This window comes from Pinus tabuliformis, chromosome 3_1 (assembly GCF_031772625.1).
Source record: "Pinus tabuliformis cultivar Carrire ecotype Pingquan chromosome 3_1, CPIR1, whole genome shotgun sequence".
Classification (NCBI taxonomy): Eukaryota; Viridiplantae; Streptophyta; class Pinopsida; order Pinales; family Pinaceae; genus Pinus; species Pinus tabuliformis.
The window spans coordinates 903,189,802-903,197,105 of record NC_142301.1 but is presented as its reverse complement, the minus strand read 5'-3'; the positions used below and the strand labels follow the sequence as shown (position 1 = coordinate 903,197,105).

Below are 7,304 nucleotides of genomic sequence, written 5' to 3'. Positions count from 1 at the left end.
TCTCATATATATATATATATCGATGGACCCCAAAAACCATTTTCATTAGTTAGGTAAGGTTTCCCTCCGTGGCTGTGCAATTGGTTGTTTCAATGGTATAACTTCATTCTTTGTGGGATAGAATAACTCGGTTTGTGAGTAATTCAAAGCAATACATTGCAGTAGCTTTGGGAGAACCCTGAAGGCTAGTGCGGGAGTATACACTCTCTAGTGGATTTTGGGTTGGATTATTTTATCGATTACACCATTTTATTGAATTGTCATGAAAGCTGGAGCTTGATCTTTCTTTTAGGCTATGGAGCCCCTCGGAAAGTGACCTTAAAAGCTTGGTCTTAAAAGCTTGGTCTTACTTGTGAGAGGCATGTGGTATTTACGGGCCACAGACCTTTTAAGTCTTGTATAGTGGGCTACCTTATTCTGCTTGCAGTGGTTAAGTGTGAATCCTGTGTGGCACAACAAAAAAAGTCACCCTTTTCAACTCAAGGCATTGGGAGAGGGAACATGGAAGAGGAGGTTGTACCTTTTACAAAGCAAAAGGGCATAGAGGTAATTCATGACATGAGGAAAGGGCAGAAGGATCTGCTACAAGTTATCATGATCTGATCACATTGCAGATATAAGAGGAACAAAATCGAGTGAAAAGGGAGGGAGACATGGATTGCTGACACTGGTCAAATGAAAAACAGGGTGAACTAATACGTATAGGTTGCTATCTTTATTGAACACAATGGATAAATGATTGGCATGCATAAAACAACATTTGAGTAGCTAGCTCGTGATACCCAGGCCTCCAACTGACCTAGGAAGCGCAATTTTGGTTGATGGCTCGGAATCTAACCGAGTTCCATCATTATCTAATGACTCGTATTGATTACCTTTTTGTGCCAAACATTGTTAGTATGTATGTGGCTGGTTATCATAGTAGAGGCATCCTATATTTTAATTATGTTAGGTTGTGTATCTCTTAATTATGTTAGGTTGTGTATCTCTTAGAACCCTCAATAGGGTCCATTTCTTTTTGGACCTGTTCCATGAACATCGTTTTATGGAAAAGATTGATATGATTTCGGAAGAATTGTGATGTAATATTTGAGTAAAAAATACAATACTAAATTTAAAAAATAAAAATAAATAATAAATTAAGAAAAGAAAATTTAAAGACTAAAAGTTAAAAGTATGAACAAAAAATTAAAATGATTAAAATATAAGGAAAAAATATAAAATAAATAATTTAATTAAAAATTAAAAAATAAAAATAAAATAACACAATAGAAATTTAAAATTTATATTTGAATTTTAGAAAATTAAAATTAAATAAATAAAATTTACTAATAATTTAATTAAAAACTTAATAAAAAATATCGAAAAAACCAAAAATATTGAGGAGGGGCCATCTGTGGCATCACCTTCGCATAGCCAAACATCGCCCCTTAGCCATGCGGTTGGCAAGTCCGACCATGTGGAAGAGAGTAAATTCTAGACATCATCCTCCCCACACAACATATTATTATTATTTTTTTCAACTAATAAATTTTATTGATATGTTTTATTTTTTATTTTTAATCATTAAATTTTATTTTTAATATATATTTAAAATTTTTAATATAATTTCAATTTTTTAATAAATATATATAATTATTATGTATATATATTTACTTTATTAATTTAATTTTTGAGTAAATTTATTTTTAGAATTAATTATATTATTTGATTTAATAATTTTTTAATTATGTTTTATTATATATTTTTTAAATATATATTTTTTATATTTTTAATTATTTATTTTTTTAATAAATATAAATAAAATTCTCATTTTCTCATTAAAAACTTGAAAGAAAAGTGCCACATCATATTTTTTAAAGGGTATTTTAACGATGGTTTTTTGTATATAATTAAAAAGAGACATAGACTAACTTTGTCACACATCTACTTGCTAATAATGACCATAATAAAAAAATTATTTATTTCAACTTACCATATTACCCATGAAATCTAACTTGACAATATGAAACGTAATCGTTGCAAACATTCGTTATGAAATAATCTCATTATGCATTGACTTTATATATATTATAATGCAATCGAGCGTTTAATAATATGCCACATTTGACTTTTACATAACAACAATTGTCCTTTCGAATAGAGTTTATTAACGGACTTTATATTGTGTACATACTACGCCCTCGGTGAATGTCCGAACTTCTGATATGTATTTACTTACCCATCCTTTCCAACTCCACGTCGCATTAGCTCTGACTGTGGCTTTGGAATTCCCTCTAGATCGACAGTGTCTGGACAAGGATCAGACGGAGGAGGTGAACATCGGGGTTTTATGCGTTCGGTTAGGGGCATTCTCCCTCTCATTCTTTCCTTGCGAGTGATGGCTTCGGCGTTTGCTGCAGAGGTTTATCTCCTTACGCAGGTAATGCGTTATATTTTGAATGCTGGTTTGTGGTTTATTACAGTACCTATTATACAATGTCTAACAATTGGTTTCCCTAACAGGGCTTGGGTTTCATGGCGCTGCCTTCATTTGCGGAGAGATTCCTTTGTCGAGCTTAACCCAGGTATACAATCTTCTTTTTGACATGTCCTTCATTATGGTTTCCATCGGTCTTATTATTTGGTTATAATCTTCTAACCCCCATATTCCTCCCTGTTGGAATGGAATGGTTTTGCAGTGCCATGGCGAAGGTTGGATGGAACCCTCGCTCAGTTTTCGGTTCGTGACAAGGACCATCTTATCTGCCTCCGGGTATCTCGCACTGATACGGTTCTCTGTTTAGTTAAATTGATTGGGGTTTCAACTCTAATGTTATTGTTGTATGAACTGCCTGACCTTGTCTGCTCAGTTTTCATTCAAACATTCTTGGCTACCGAGAGCTTTGTAATTAAGAGGGTTTATGCGGTCTCCTGACGTTTAATAGTTTTTCTATGGATTAAATGTTTATGTCAGCCTGTGAACAGGCGAATTGGTAATGGAATGAACTGCCAAGGGTTTAGAGTATCCAAACACTGGCTTGCTCTGCTCGACTTATGACATTGTTTTAGAAATTCATGATTAATACGGATCTCTGTTGTTTACTTCATTCGGCCTACTTCTATATTGATTTTAGAGGCAACGTTATTACCACAGTACCTCTGCGTGGTTTAGCATTTTTCAGTTTAATTGGTCGTGTAACTGGGTCTAGGTTGTTAATGCCATTTTCTATTTCAACTACGCGTTTTGAATTCTATTGGAACGGTTGTACCCTATTTCTTTTGTAATAGTAGGGTTTGTATTGAGAGGGTGATTCCTCGGAGTTTACTATCATGAATTCCTTCGAGTTCTTGAATGCTAAATTATTTACTTACCTGTATTCTCTATCGTTTAAATAGGTAGGTCTTGTCTGGAATTTTGATACATTCATTTCCCCTTAGTCTTATTAAATATCTTTGTTCTTTTGCATCTATATTCCGAGCTAATGTAAAAAGTAACTGAGTATTCCTCGGATAACTCAGGTTTCGGCAATACCTGAACTCGGGGTTTGCCCTTTTCTCGTTTTGGAATGTACTTTATGCTATTATAAAGGGGGATTTTCCTTGTTAACAAATTGATTTTGAATGACGATCTCTGTGAGTGAGTTATTATCCTAATGGTACTTTACGTAATTTTCAACCGATAACTATAATGTTCTTCCTTTTGCAATCTTTATCTCTCTATGGATTACAGTACACTAGCTATGGTCTTTAACCAAGCAATGAAAATTTCCTTTCCTTTGCATGGAATAACTATTTAGGAACTCGTTTTGAAATCACCATAAATTATCTAGACAGATTTCTAATTTAGGATAATAATTAGAATGCATAGAATACACCGGATAAATATCCAGCAGTTAAACATAAGAATTTTTCTACTTATGTGGACCATTGTTTCTAGATTTTTCTTATGTCAATCCACAACCAGACCTTGCCTCTGGTTTCTTTGCCTCCCAACCTTGAGACGATTACACCAAATAGTTTTCCCCCAAACTATTCCTGTGAATAAGAACCTATTTTCTACGACAACTCATAGTCTCATTGCTAATTGGTCCCATGCAGACATAGCCACATCAAACTTTCTGACCCTTCAGCACATATTTTTCCTCTTACTCAATATTCTCCTGATCTCAGATACCCCTATTGTTTTATCGTTTTGATCTTCTTAAATAAATCCTCTCAAGAAATCAGTTAGGAACAGGTAATTGTTTCTCACCACTGATTAATAAGTAAAAATAATATTTACTGATAACTGCTCCTTTATTCTAAAAAATAATTAAATTCAAATGGTTTGGTTTCTTATAACTAAGAAAATAAAAGAAAATAAATAGTTTGTTTGATCTACACTAATTAAAATATCTACATGGTCTGGGGATGTACAAACTTGTAGAAAAAATAGCCTCTTCCACTGAAATATCATGACAGAATCACAAGCAAGATTGTGATTATTTGTTGTTTAAAATAGTTTTTTGAATGCATAAATGGATTCAACACAAAAACCCTAGGGTTCTCCCATTCTATAGATTAAACAACTTAAATTAAAGATTTTAAAAATTTGGTGAAAATTAACTAGAAAAATACCCTAAAAATGACTAGTTGGTCTATAAGTTAAACTACACCAAAAATATTATATTTTTTTAGTGTTCCACTCAAAATGAGTCAAGTTTTATGGAGCTAAGTTGTTTCTCTTCGAATTAGGTGGTGGTTTTTAAGGTTTTTTAGTCATGATGTTTGATCTATAATACTATGGTTGAAAAAAGTTGAAATTTTAAGGTTTTTATATATTCATCATATTTGTTTTAATTCCTAGTGAAAATTAACTAGAAAAATACCTTAAAAAGGACTATTTAGCCTATAAGTTAGACTACGACAAAGATATTATATTTTTTAGTGTTCCACTGAAAATGAGTCAAGTTTTATGGAGCTAAGTTGTTGCTCTTCGAATTAGGTGGTGATTTTTAAGGTTTTTTTAGTCATGATATTTGATTTATAATACCATGGTTCGAAAAAAGTTGAAATTTTAAGGTTTTTATATATTCATCATATTTGTTTTAATTCCATGGTTGAAAAAATCATAATCTTAACATTTTTTAGAGTCTTGCTCATGATAGAAAATTGCTGGATTTTTTAAGTTTTCTATGATTATGATTTTCGTTTTTAATGCCATGGCTAAATAACCCTAAAAAAAGGGTGGCACAGCATCACCAATTTTCAACCTGAAGGTGTTTTTATGCTTTTTTTTGGTCAAAACTAGGGGTTTTTTGCATAAGAGTTCTTATGATAGAAAATGGCTGGATTTTTTAGGTTTTCTATGATCATGATTTTTGTTTTTAATGCCATGTCTAAATAACCCTAAAAAAAGGGTGACACAACATCACCAATTTTCAACCTGAAGTTGTTTTTATGCTTTTTTTGGTCAAAACTAGGGGTTTTTTGGGTAAGAGTTCTCGTTTTGATGTTACTGTTATCCTTAAGTTGGTGACATTATTGGTTATGGGTGAGTTGAGAAAACCTCGAAGTATGGTGATGTTAGGGATGTTGGGGGGGCAGGGGGGTGGGGTTAAAGCTACATGTATAGGTATGAAGGTATGATGGTTGAGTGAATCATGTACATGAAAGACATCATAGTAGATTGGTGGTTTTAGTTTTAGTAATTAGGTAGCCATTTGTTTGGCATCAACATTTTGATAATGTTTGAAAATGCCAAGTTGAGCTATAGATAGTAGATTGGTGGTTTTAGTTTTAGTAATTAGGTAGCCATTTGTTTGGCATCAACATTTTGATAGTGTTTGAAAATGCCAAGTTGAGCTATAGATAGAATTCATTGAGAAAATTAGTTTTTAAAGTTAGTGTTATAAAAAATAGCTACTACTTATCTTAATTGTGATGCTCTATATTTAAAGAAGTATGCTCCTAATCTTTAAGAAATTGTTAGATTTCTTTAAATTGAGAGATATTCTTCTTTAACTCTAATTTTGATGTGAGTTTGAGATATTCTCTCAAACAATCATAATAATTTCTTTATCTTGATTAATATATTTATATTATAACATTATTTAATTAACATAAATATTTTTAAGCAAATTTAATTTCAATTTACCATATTATGTTATATTAGACATTCTCGTACTTTTCAGAGATAATTTATTTATAGTAATGCCGGCAATATAAAGTACTCCTCTTCCTTACTCTCATCTTCAGTCAATATAAATTTAGAGAATGAAAATAAGACGTAATTTTCCTTTATCTCATATTAACATAATGTTGTTTATCGAGATTTTCATAACAAATTATCCCATGAATATGCCTAAACAAATCAATATTAACATAATGTTATTTATCGAGATTTTCATAACAAATTATCCCATGAATATGCCTAAACAAATCATTATTAAAAAAGTACTTTTAAACAAGTTATTAATTCCTTTGTTACACGGTTTTTCATTTTAATATACCTAAAAAAAATTTAAGATTCTTAGTATAAATCATCTACCTCTTTCCAACTTTATTTATGTTCCAAATAATATGGATGTTACCATCATATGTTTTAACAATGACATTTATATGTTTTAACAATGATATACTTATGTTTGTTACTAAATGATATGTATTTATCATTTAAATACAGGAAAAAATAGAATTTCATCGATTTTCACTTTCCACGTTATATCTCTTTTCTGAAAGAGTGAACAATATGTTGGATCAGGTGCACAGCAATTAATTAAACACACAGCAGAATAAATCAACAAACACATAAGACACAACTTTTAACGTGGTTCACCCAACCAATCTGGGCTACGTCCACCAAACATAGGCATCAGGAGTTTATTAATCAAAATTGGAGATTACATCAAGAAATCCTCACACTCTCTTGGCAACCATCCGAATGACTGCCTGTTAAATAGCATAGAGAATCTAACAGCCTCATAACTCCCTCACATCAAATATAGGAGGCATTAACTCCCTCCCAACAACCTGGAGCTAATCTAGGAACTGAATCCCTATTGTTGTCATCCTTCAGAGATTTTTGCCTATTTGACTAAAACAGAAAATCTCAACAATCTCCACCTTGACAACAATTCGCCTGATGCCCTGTTATTATTATTTTATCTTTTCTGCAAGCCAAGAGAAGCCAAACACCAACGTAGCTTCTCCAACAAAATTGGTTTCGTGAACATGTCTGCACAGTTCTCCTTTGTATGCACCTTTTCAAGAGAAACTCCCCTTTCAGTGATAACCTATCTTACAAAATGATATTTGATTGGAATATGCTTTGACTTACTATG

General features: G+C 31.9%; 1 long non-coding RNA gene across 1 annotated transcript; it reads left to right on the top strand.

Moving 5' to 3' along the window:
* Nucleotides 1-2,272: 2,272 nt before the first annotated feature.
* LOC149190565 (uncharacterized) lies at nucleotides 2,273-3,089 on the top strand. The gene is made up of 3 exons (XR_016256507.1): nucleotides 2,273-2,422; nucleotides 2,506-2,567; nucleotides 2,682-3,089. It is a non-coding gene; the product is annotated as an uncharacterized LOC149190565 (long non-coding RNA).
* The last annotated feature ends 4,215 nt before the right edge of the window (nucleotides 3,090-7,304 follow it).